Source organism: Amblyomma maculatum, chromosome 10 (genome assembly GCF_055883805.1).
Source record: "Amblyomma maculatum isolate TAMU_Amacu chromosome 10, ASM5588380v1, whole genome shotgun sequence".
Taxonomy (NCBI): Eukaryota; Metazoa; Arthropoda; class Arachnida; order Ixodida; family Ixodidae; genus Amblyomma; species Amblyomma maculatum.
Window position 1 is genome coordinate 127,268,097 of NC_139353.1, and position 10,000 is coordinate 127,278,096.

The 10,000-nt window shown below is 68.1% G+C and overlaps 1 pseudogene; it reads right to left on the minus strand.

Annotated features, from left to right (window-relative positions):
- Nucleotides 1-10,000, minus strand: part of LOC146177422 (uncharacterized) — a 61,868-nt pseudogene that overhangs the window by 26,472 nt on the left and 25,396 nt on the right.

A 10,000-nucleotide genomic window follows, 5' to 3' on the forward strand; every position in this document is an offset into this window, starting at 1 on the left:
TGCTGCTGCTGCTGCTTACTGCTGCTGTTGCTGCCGCCGCCGCCGTCGCCGCTGCTGCTTACTGCTGCTGCTGCCGCTGCTGGTGCCGCTGCTGCTGCCGCTGCTGCTGCTGCTGCTTGCTGCCGCTGCTGCTGCCGCTGATGCTGCCGCTGCTGCTGCTGCTGCTACTGCTGCTGCTGCTGCTGCTGCTGCCGCCGCCGCCGCCGCTGCCGCCACTTGCTGCTGCTGCTGCTGCCACCGCCGCTTGCTTCTGCTGCTGCCGTTTGCTGCTGCTGCGCTGCTGCTGCTGCTGCCGCAGCCGCCGCTGCCGCCGCTCCTGCCGCTGCTGTTGCTGCTGCTTGCTGCTGCCGCTTGCTGCTGCTGATGCTGCCGATGCTGCCGATGCTGCCGCTGCTGCTGCTGCTGCTGCTGCCGCTACTTGCTGCTGCTGCTTGCTGCTTGCTGCCGCTGCTGCTGCTGCTGCTGCCTGCTGCTTGCTGCTGCTGCCGCCGCTTGCTGCTGCTGCTGCTACTGCTGCTGCCGCTGCTTGCTGCTGCTTCTGCTTGCTGCTGCTGCCGCTTGCTGCTGCTGCTGCTGCTTGCTGCCGCTGCTTGCTGCTGCTTGCTGCCGCTGCTGCTGCCACTGCTGCTCCCGCTGATGCTGCTGCTGCTGCTGCTGCTGCTGCCGCCGCCGCCGCTGCCGCTGCCGCCGCTTGCTGCGCTGCTGCTGCTGCTGCCGCCGCCGCCGCCGCTGCCGCCGCTTGCTGCTGCTGCTTGCTGCTGCTGCTGCCGCTGCTGCTGCTGCTGCCTGCTGCTTGCTGCTGCCACTGCTGCTGCTTGCTGCTGCTGCTGCTGCCGCTTGCTGCTGCTTGCTGCTGCTGCTGCCACTTGCTGCCGTTGCTGCTGCTGCTGCCGCTGCTGCTGCTGCTTACTGCTGCTGCTTGCTGCCGCTGCTGCTGCCGCCGCCGCTGCTGCTTACTGCTGCTGCTGCTGCTTGCTGCTGCTGCTGCTGCCGCTTGCTGCCGCTTGCTGCTGCTGCTGCCATTGCTGCCGCTGCTGCTGCTGCTGGTGCTGCAGCCGCTGCTGCTGCCGCTGCTGCTGCTGCCGCTGCTGCTGCTGCTGCTGCGGCTGCTGCTGCTTGCTTCCGCTGCTGCTGCCGCTGATGCTGCTGCTGTCGCCGCCGCTGCCGCCGCTGCTGCCGCTTGTTGCCGCTTGCTGCTGCTGCCGCTGCTGGTGCCGCTGCTGCTGCTACTGCTGCTGCTGCCGCTGCTTGCTGCCGCTGCTTGCTGCTGCTTGCTGCCGCTGTTGCTGCCACTGCTGCTCCCGCTGATGCTGCTGCTGCTGCTGCCGCTGCCGCCGCTTGCTGCTGCCGCTTGCTGCTGCTGCCACCGCCGCTTGCTGCCGCTTGCTTCTGCTGCTGCTTCTGCTGCTGCCGCCGCTGCTGCCGCTGCTGTTGCTGCTGCTTGCTGCTGCTGATGCTGCCGAAGCTGCCGCTGCTGCCGCTGCTGCCACTGCTGCTGCTGCTGCTGCCTGCTGCTGCTTCTTGCTGCTCCTGCTGCTGCTACAGCTGCTGCTGCTGATGCTTGCTGCTGCTGCTTGCTGCCGCTGCTGTTGCTGCTGCTTGCTGCTGCTGATGCTGCCGAAGCTGCCGATGCTGCCGCTGCTGCCACTGCTGCTGCTGCTGCTGCCTGCTGCTGCTACTGCTGCTGCTGCTGCTGCTTGCTGCCGCTGCTGCTGCTGCTGCCGTTTGCTGCCGCTTGCTGCTGCTGATGCTGCCGCTGCTGCTGCTGCTGCCGATGCTGCTGCCGCTGCTGGTGCTGCAGCCGCTGCTGTCCGCTACTGCTGCTTCTGCTGCTGCTGCTCCTGCTCTGCTGCTGCTGCTGCTTACTGCTGCTGCTGCTGCTGCTGCTGCCGCCGCCGTCGCCGCTGCTGCTTACTGCTGCTGCTGCCGCTTGCTGCTGCTACTGCTGCCGCTGCTGGTGCCGCTGCTGCTGCCGCTGCTGCTGCTGCTGCTTGCTGCCGCTGCTTGCTGCTGCTTGCTGCCGCTGCTGCTGCCGCTGATGCTGCCGCTGCTGCTGCTGCTGCTGCTGCTACTGCTGCTGCTGCTGCTGCTGCCGCCGCCGCCGCTGCCGCTGCCGCCGCTTGCTGCTGCTGCTGCTGCCACCGCCACTTGCTGCCGCTTGCTTCTGCTGCTGCCATTTGCTGCTGCTGCGCTGCCGCCGCTCCTGCCGCTGCTGTTGCTTCTGCTTGCTGCTGCCGCTTGCAGCTGCTGATGCTGCCGATGCTGCCGCTGCTGCTGCTGCTGCTGCCGCTGCTTGCTGCTTGCTGCTGCTGCTGCTGTTGCTGCTGCCTGCTGCTTGCTGCTGCTGCCACTGCTGCTGCTGCTGCCGCCGCTTGCTGCTGCTGCTGCTGCTGCTGCTCCTGCCGCTGCTTGCTGCTGCTTGCTGCTGCTTCTGCTTGCTGCTGCTGCCGCTGCTGCTGCTGTTTCTGCAGCCGCTGCTGCTGCTGCTGCTGCTGCTACTTACTGCTGCTGCTGCTGCTTGCTGCAGCTGCTGCTGCTTGCTGCAGCTGCTGCTGCCGCTGCTGCTGCTGCTGCTGCCGCCGCCGCTGCTGCTTACTGCTGCTGCTGCTGCTTGCTGCTGCTGCTGCCGCTTGCTGCTGCTGCTGCCATTGCTGCTGCTGCTGCCATTGCTGCCGCTGCTGCTGCTGCTGTATCTGCTGCTGCTGCTGCTGCCGCTGCCGCTGCTGCTGCTTCTGCCGCTGCCGCTGCTGCTGCTGGTGCTGCAGCCGCTGCTGCTGCCGCTGCTGCTGCTGCCGCTGCTGCTGCTGCTGCTGCTGCTGCTGCTGCTTGCTGCTCCTGCTGCTGCTACAGCTGCTGCTGCTGATGCTTGCTGCTGCTGCTTGCTGCCGCTGCTGCTGCTGCTGCTGCTTGCTGCTGTTGGTTGCTGCCGCTGCTTGCTGCTGCTGCTGCCTCCGCTTGCTGCTGCTGCTGCTGCCGCTTGCTGCTGCTGCTTGCTGCTGCTGCTGCTGCCGCTTGCTGCTGCCGCTTGCTGCTGGTGCTTGCTGCTGCTCCTGCTGCTGCCGCTGCTGCTGCTGCCTGCTGCTTGCTGCTGCTGCCACTGCTGCTGCTTGCTGCTGCTGCTGCCGCTTACTGCTGCTTGCTGATGCTGCTGCCGCTTGCTGCCGTTGCTGCTGCTGCTGCTGCTGCCGCTGCTGCTGCTGCCGCTGCTAGTGCTGCAGCCGCTGCTGCTGCTGCTGCTTGCTGCTGCTTACTGCTGCTGCTGCTGCTTGCTGCCGCTGCTGCTGCCGCCGCCGCTGCTGCTTACTGCTGCTGCTGCCGCTTGCTGCCGCTTGCTGCTGCTGCTGCTGCCGCTGCTGGTGCCGCTGCTGCTGCTGCTGCTGCTTGCTGCCGCTGCTTGCTGCTGCTTGCTGCCGCTGCTGTTGCCACTGCTGCTCCCGCTGCTGCTGCTGCTGCTGCCGCCGCCGCCGCCGCTGCCGCCGCTTGCTTCTGCTGCTGCCGTTTTCTGCTGCTGCGCTGCTGCTGCTGCCGCTGCCGCCGCCGCCGCCGCCGCTGTTGCCGCTGCTGTTGCTGCTGCTTTCTGCTGCCGCTTGCTGCTGCTGATGTTGCCCATGCTGCCGATGCTGCCGCTGCTGCTGCTGCTGCTTGCTGCTCCTGCTGCTGCTACTGCTGCTGCTGCTGCTGCTGCTTGCTGCTGCTGCTTGCTGCTTGCTGCCGCTGCTATTGCCGCTGCTCTGCTGCTGCCGTTTGCTGCCGCTTGCTGCTGCTGATGCTGCCGCTGCTGCTGCTGCTGCCGCTGCCGCTGCTGCTGCCGCTGCTGGTGCTGCAGCCGCTGCTGCTGCCGCTGCTGCTGCTTCTGCTGCTGCTGCTGCTGCTGCTCTGCTGCTGCTGCTGCTGCTGCTGCTTACTGCTGCTGCTGCTGCTGCTGCCGCCGCCGTCGCCGCTGCTGCTTACTGCTGCTGCTGCCGCTTGCTGCTGCTACTGCTGCCGCTGCTGGTGCCGCTGCTGCTGCCGCTGCTGCTGCTGCTGCTTGCTGCCGCTGCTTGCTGCTGCTTGCTGCCGCTGCTGCTGCCGCTGATGCTGCCGCTGCTGCTGCTGCTGCTACTGCTGCTGCTGCTGCTGCTGCCGCCGCCGCCGCCGCTGCCGCTGCCGCCGCTTGCTGCTGCTTCTGCTGCCACCGCCGCTTGCTGCCGCTTGCTTCTGCTGCTGCCGTTTGCTGCTGCTGCGCTGCCGCCGCTCCTGCCGCTGCTGTTGCTGCTGCTTGCTGCTGCCGCTTGCTGCTGCTGATGCTGCCGATGCTGCCGCTGCTGCTGCTGCTGCTGCCGCTGCTTGCTGCTGCTGCTTGCTGCTTGCTGCCGCTGCTGCTGCTGCTGCTGCCTGCTGCTTGCTGCTGCTGCAACTGCTGCTGCTGCTGCCGCCGCTTGCTGCTGCTGCTGCTGCTGCTCCTGCCGCTGCTTGCTGCTGCTTGCTGCTGCTTCTGCTTGCTGCTGCTGCCGCTTGCTGCCGTTGCTGCTGCTGCTGCTGCCGCTGCTGCTGCTGCCGCTGCTGTTGCTGCTTGCTGCTGCTGCTGCTTGCTGCCGCTGCTGCTGCTGATGCTGCCGCCGCCGCCGCCACCGCTGCTGCTTACTGCTGCTGCTGCTGCCGCTGCAGCTGTCGCCGCCGCCGCCGCTGCTGCTTACTGCTGCTGTTGCTGCTTGCTGCTGCTGCTGCCGATTGCTGCCGCTTGCTGCTGCTGCTGCTGCTGCCGCTGCTGGTGCTGCTGCTGCTTGCTGCCGCTGCTTGCTGCTGCTTGCTGCCGCTGCTGCTGCCACTGCTGCTCCCGCTGCTGCTGCTGCTGCTGCTGCTGCTGCCGCCGCCGCCGCTGCCGCTGCCGCTGCTGCTGCTGGTGCTGCAGCCGCTGCTGCTGCCGCTGCTGCTGCTGCCGCTGCTGCTGCTGCTGCTGCGGCTGCTGCTGCTTGCTTCCGCTGCTGCTGCCGCTGATGCTGCTGCTGTCGCCGCCGCCGCCGCTGCTGCTTACTGCTGCTGCTGCCGCTTGCTGCCGCTTGCTGCTGCTGCTGCTGCTGCTGCTGCCGCTGCTGCCGCTGCTGGTGCCGCTGCTGCTGCTACTGCTGCTGCTGCTGCTGCTTGCTGCTGCTTGCTGCCGCTGTTGCTGCCACTGCTGCTCCCGCTGATGCTGCTGCTGCTGCCGCTGCCGCCGCTTGCTGCTGCCGCTTGCTGCTGCTGCCACCGCCGCTTGCTGCCGCTTGCTTCTGCTGCTGCCGTTTGCTGCTGCTGCGCTGCTGCTTCTGCTGCTGCCGCCGCTGCTGCCGCTGCTGTTGCTGCTGCTTGCTGCTGATGATGCTGCCGAAGCTGCCGCTGCTGCCGCTGCTGCCACTGCTGCTGCTGCTGCTGCTGCCTGCTGCTGCTGCTGCTGCTGCTGCTTGCTGCTCCTGCTGCTGCTACAGCTGCTGCTGCTGATGCTTGCTGCTGCTGCTTGCTGCCGCTGCTGCTGCTGCTGCTTGCTGCTGTTGGTTGCTGCCGCTGCTTGCTGCTGCTGCCACTGCTGCTGCTGCCTCCGCTTGCTGCTGCTGCTGCTGCCGCTTGCTGCTGCTGCTTGCTGCTGCTACTGCTGCCGCTTGCTGCTGCTGCTTGCTGCTGCTCCTGCTGCTGCCGCTGCTGCTGCTGCTGCCTGCTGCTTGCTGCTGCTGCCACTGCTGCTGCTTGCTGCTGCTGCTGCCGCTTGCTGCTGCTTGCTGCTGCTGCTGCCGCTTGCTGCCGTTGCTGCTGCTGCTGCTGCTGCCGCTGCTGCTGCTGCCGCTGCTAGTGCTGCAGCCGCTGCTGCTGCTGCTGCTTGCTGCTGCTGCTGCTTGCTGCCGCTGCTGCTGCCGCCGCCGCTGCTGCTTACTGCTGCTGCTGCCGCTTGCTGCCGCTTGCTGCTGCTGCTGCTGCCGCTGCTGGTGCCGCTGCTGCTGCTGCTGCTGCTTGCTGCCGCTGCTTGCTGCTGCTTGCTGCCGCTGCTGTTGCCACTGCTGCTCCCGCTGCTGCTGCTGCTGCTGCTGCCGCCGCCGCCGCCGCTGCCGCTGCCGCCGCTTGCTGCTGCTCCTGCTGCCGCTTGCTGCTGCTGCCACCGCCGCTTGCTGCCGCTTGCTTCTGCTGCTGCCGTTTTCTGCTGCTGCGCTGCTGCTGCTGCCGCTGCCGCCGCCGCCGCCGCCGCCGCTTTTGCCGCTGCTGTTGCTGCTGCTTTCTGCTGCCGCTTGCTGCTGCTGATGTTGCCCATGCTGCCGATGCTGCCGCTGCTGCCGCTGCTGCTGCTGCTGCTGCTGCTGCTGCTGCCTGCTGCTGCTGCTTGCTGCTCCTGCTGCTGCTACTGCTGCTGCTGCTGCTGCTTGCTGCTGCTGCTGCTGCCACTGCTGCTGCTGCTGCCGGTTGCTGCTGCTGCTGCTGCCGCTGCTGCTGCCACTGCTGCTGCCACTGCTGCTGCTTGCTGCTACTGCTGCTGCTGCCGCCGCCGCTGCTGCTTACTGCTGCTGCTGCTGCTGCTTGCTGCTGCTGCTTGCTGCTGCTTGCTGCCGCTGATGCTGCTGCTGTCGCCGCCGCCGCTGGTGCTTACTGCTGCTGCTTGCTGCTGCTGCTGCCGCTTGCTGCTGCTGCTGCCGCTGCTGCCGCTGCTGCCGCTGCTGCTGCTGATGCTGCTTGCTGCTGCTGCTGCTGCTGCTGCTTGCTGCTGCTTGCTGATGTTGCCACTGCTGCTGCTGCTGCCGCCGCTTGCTGCTGCTGCTGCTGCTTCCGCTGCTTGCTGCTGCTTCTGCTTGCTGCTGCTGCTGCTGCTTGCTGCTGCTTACTGCTGCTGCTGCTGCTGCCGCCGCTGCTGCTGCTGCTGCTGCTGCTTGCTGCTGCTGCTGCCGTTTGCTGCTGCTGCTGCTGCTGCTGCCGCCGCCGCCGCCGCCGCTGCTGCCTCTGCTGTTGCTGCCACTGCTGCTGCTTGCTGCTGCTGCTGCCGCTTCCTGCTGCTTGCTGCTGCTGCTGCCGCTTGCTGCCGTTGCTGCTGCTGCCGCTGCTGCTGCTGGCGCTGCTGGTGCTGCAGCCGCTGCTGCTGCTGCTGCTTGCTGCTGCTTACTGCTGCTGCTGCTGCTTGCTGCCGCTGCTGCTGCCGCTTCCGCTGCCGCTGCTGCTGCTGCTTGCTGCTGCTGCCTCCGCTTGCTGCTGCTGCTGCCGCTTGCTGCTGCTGCTTGCTGCTGCTGCTGCTCCTGCTGCTGCTGCCGCTGCTGCTGCCGCTGCTGCCGCTGCTCTGCTGCTGCCGCTTGCTGCCGCTTGCTGCTGTTGCTGCTGCTGCTGCTGCTGCTTGCTGCTGCTCCTGCCACTTGCTGCTGCTGCTGCTGATGCTGCTGCTGCTGCTGCCGCTGCTGCTGCTGCTGCCGCTGCTGGTGCTGCAGCCGCTGCTGCTGCCGCTGCTGCCGCTGCTGCTGCTGCTGCTCTGCTGCTTCTGCTGCTGCTGCTGCTGCTGCCGCCGCCGCCGTCGCCGCTGCTGCTTACTGCTGCCGCCGCCGCTGCTGCTGCTGCTGCTTGCTGCTGCTGCTGCTGCCGCTTGCTGCTGCTGCCGCTGCTTGCTGCTGCTGCTGCCGCTTGCTGCCGCTTGCTGCTGCTGCTGCCGCTGCTGCCGCTGCTGGTGCCGCTGCTGCTGCTGCTGCTGCTGCTCCCGCTGATGCTGCTGCTGCTGCTGCCGCTGCCGCCGCTTGCAGCTGCCGCTTGCTGCTGCTGCCACCGCCGCTTGCTGCCGCTTGCTTCTGCTGCTGCCGTTTGCTGCTGCTGCGCTGCTGCTGCTGCTGCTGCTGCTTGCTGCCGCTGCTGCTGCTGCTGCTGCCGCCGCCGCCGCCGCTGCTGCTTACTGCTGCTGCTGCTTGCTGCTGCTGCTTGCTGCTGCTGCTGCCGCTTGCTGCCGCTACTGCTGCCGCTGCTGCTGTCGCCGCCGCCGCCGCTGCTGCTTACTGCTGCTGCTGCTGCTGCTGCCGCTTGCTGCCGCTTGCTGCTGCTGCTGCTGCCGCTGCTGGTGCCGCTGCTGCTGCTGCTGCTGCTGCTGCTTGCTGCCACTGCTGCTGCCACTGCTGCTCCCGCTGATGCTGCTGCTGCTGCTGCTGCTGCCGCCGCCGCCGCCGCTGCCGCTGCCGCCGCTTGCTGCGCTGCCGCTGCTGCTGCTGCTGCTGCCGCCGCCGCCCCTGCCGCCGCTGCTGCCGCTGCTGTTGCTGCTGCTTTCTGCTGTCGCTTGCTGCTGCCGATGCTGCCGCTGCTGCTGCCTGCTGCTGCTGCTTGCTGCTCCTGCTGCTGCTACTGCTGCTGCTGCTACTGCTTGCTGCTTGCTGCCGCTGCTGCTGCCTGCTGCTTGCTGCTGCTGCTGCCGCTTGCTGCCGTTGCTGCTGCTGCTGCTTGCTGCTGCTGCCGCTGCTGCTGCTGCCGCTGCAGTGCTGCAGCCGCTGCTGCTGCTGCTGCTTGCTGCTGCTGCTGCTTACTCCTGCTGCTTGCTGCCGCTGCTGCTGCCGCCGCCGCTGCTGCTTACTGCTGCTGCTGCTGCTTGCTGCTGCTGCTGCCGCTTGCTGCCGCTTGCTGCTGCTGCTGCCGCTGCTGGTGCCGCTGCTGCTGCTGCTGCTTGCTGCCGCTGTTTGCTGCTGCTTGCTGCCGCTGCTGCTGCCACTGCTGCTCCCGCTGATGCTGCTGCTGCTGCTGCTGCTGCTGCCGCCGCCGCCGCCGCCGCCGCTGCCGCCGCCGCTTGCTGCTGCTGCTGCTGCTTGCTGCTCCTGCTGCTGCTACTGCTGCTGCTGCTGCTGCTTGCTGCTGCTGCTTGCTGCTTGCTGCCGCTGCTGCTGCCTGCTGCTTGCTGCTGCTTCCACTGCTGCTGCTGCTGCCGGTTGCTGCCGCTGCTGCTGCTGCTGCTGCCGCTGCTGCTGCTGCTGCCTGCTGCTTGCTGCTGCTGCCACTGCTGCTGCTTTCTGCTGCTGCTGCTTGCTGCTGCTGCCGCTCCTGCTGCTGCTGCTGCCGCCGCCGCTGCTGCTTACTGCTGCTGCTGCTTGCTGCTGCTGCCGCTTGCTGCCGCTTGCTGCCGCTGCTGCTGCCGCTGCTGCTGCCGCTACGCTGCTGCTGCTGCTGCTTGCTCCTGCTCCTGCCGCTTGCTGCTGCTGCTGCCGCTGCCGCTGCTGCTGCTGGTGCTGCAGCCGCTGCTGCTGCTGCTGCTGCTGCTGCTGCTGCTGCTGCTTGCTGCCGCTGCTGCTGCTCCTGTCGCCGCCGCCGCCGCCGCCGCTGCTGCTTACTGCTGCCGCTTGCTGCTGCTGATGTTGCCGATGCTGCCGCTGCTGCCGCTGCTGCTGCTGCTGCTGCTGCTGCTTGCTTCTCCTGCTGCTGCTACTGCTGCTGCTGCTGCTGCTTGCTGCTGCTGCTTGCTGCTCCTGCTGCTGCTACAGCTGCTGCTGCTGATGCTTGCTGCTGCTGCTTGCTGCCGCTGCTGCCGCTGCTGTTGCTGCTGCTTGCTGCTGCTGATGCTGCCGAAGCTGCCGATGCTGCCGCTGCTGCCACTGCTGCTGCTGCTGCTGCCTGCTGCTGCTACTGCTGCTGCTGCTGCTGCTTGCTGCCGCTGCTGCTGCTGCTGCCTGCTGCTGCCTCCGCTTGCTGCTGCTGCTTGCTGCTGCTGCTGCCGCTGCTGCTGCCGCTGCTCTGCTGCTGCCGTTTGCTGCCGCTTGCTGCTGCTGATGCTGCCGCTGCTGCTGCTGCCGCAGCCGCTGCTGCTGCCGCTGCTGGTGCTGCAGCCGCTGCTGCTGCCGCTGCTGCTGCTTCTGCTGCTGCTGCTGCTGCTCTGCTGCTGCTGCTGCTTACTGCTGCTGCCGCCACCGTCGCCGCTGCTGCTTACTGCTGCTGCTGCCGCTTGCTGCCGCTTGCTGCTGCTACTGCTGCCGCTGCTGGTGCCGCTGCTGCTGCCGCTGCTGCTGCTGCTGCTTGCTGCCGCTGCTTGCTGCTGCTTGCTGCTGCTTGCTGCCGCTGC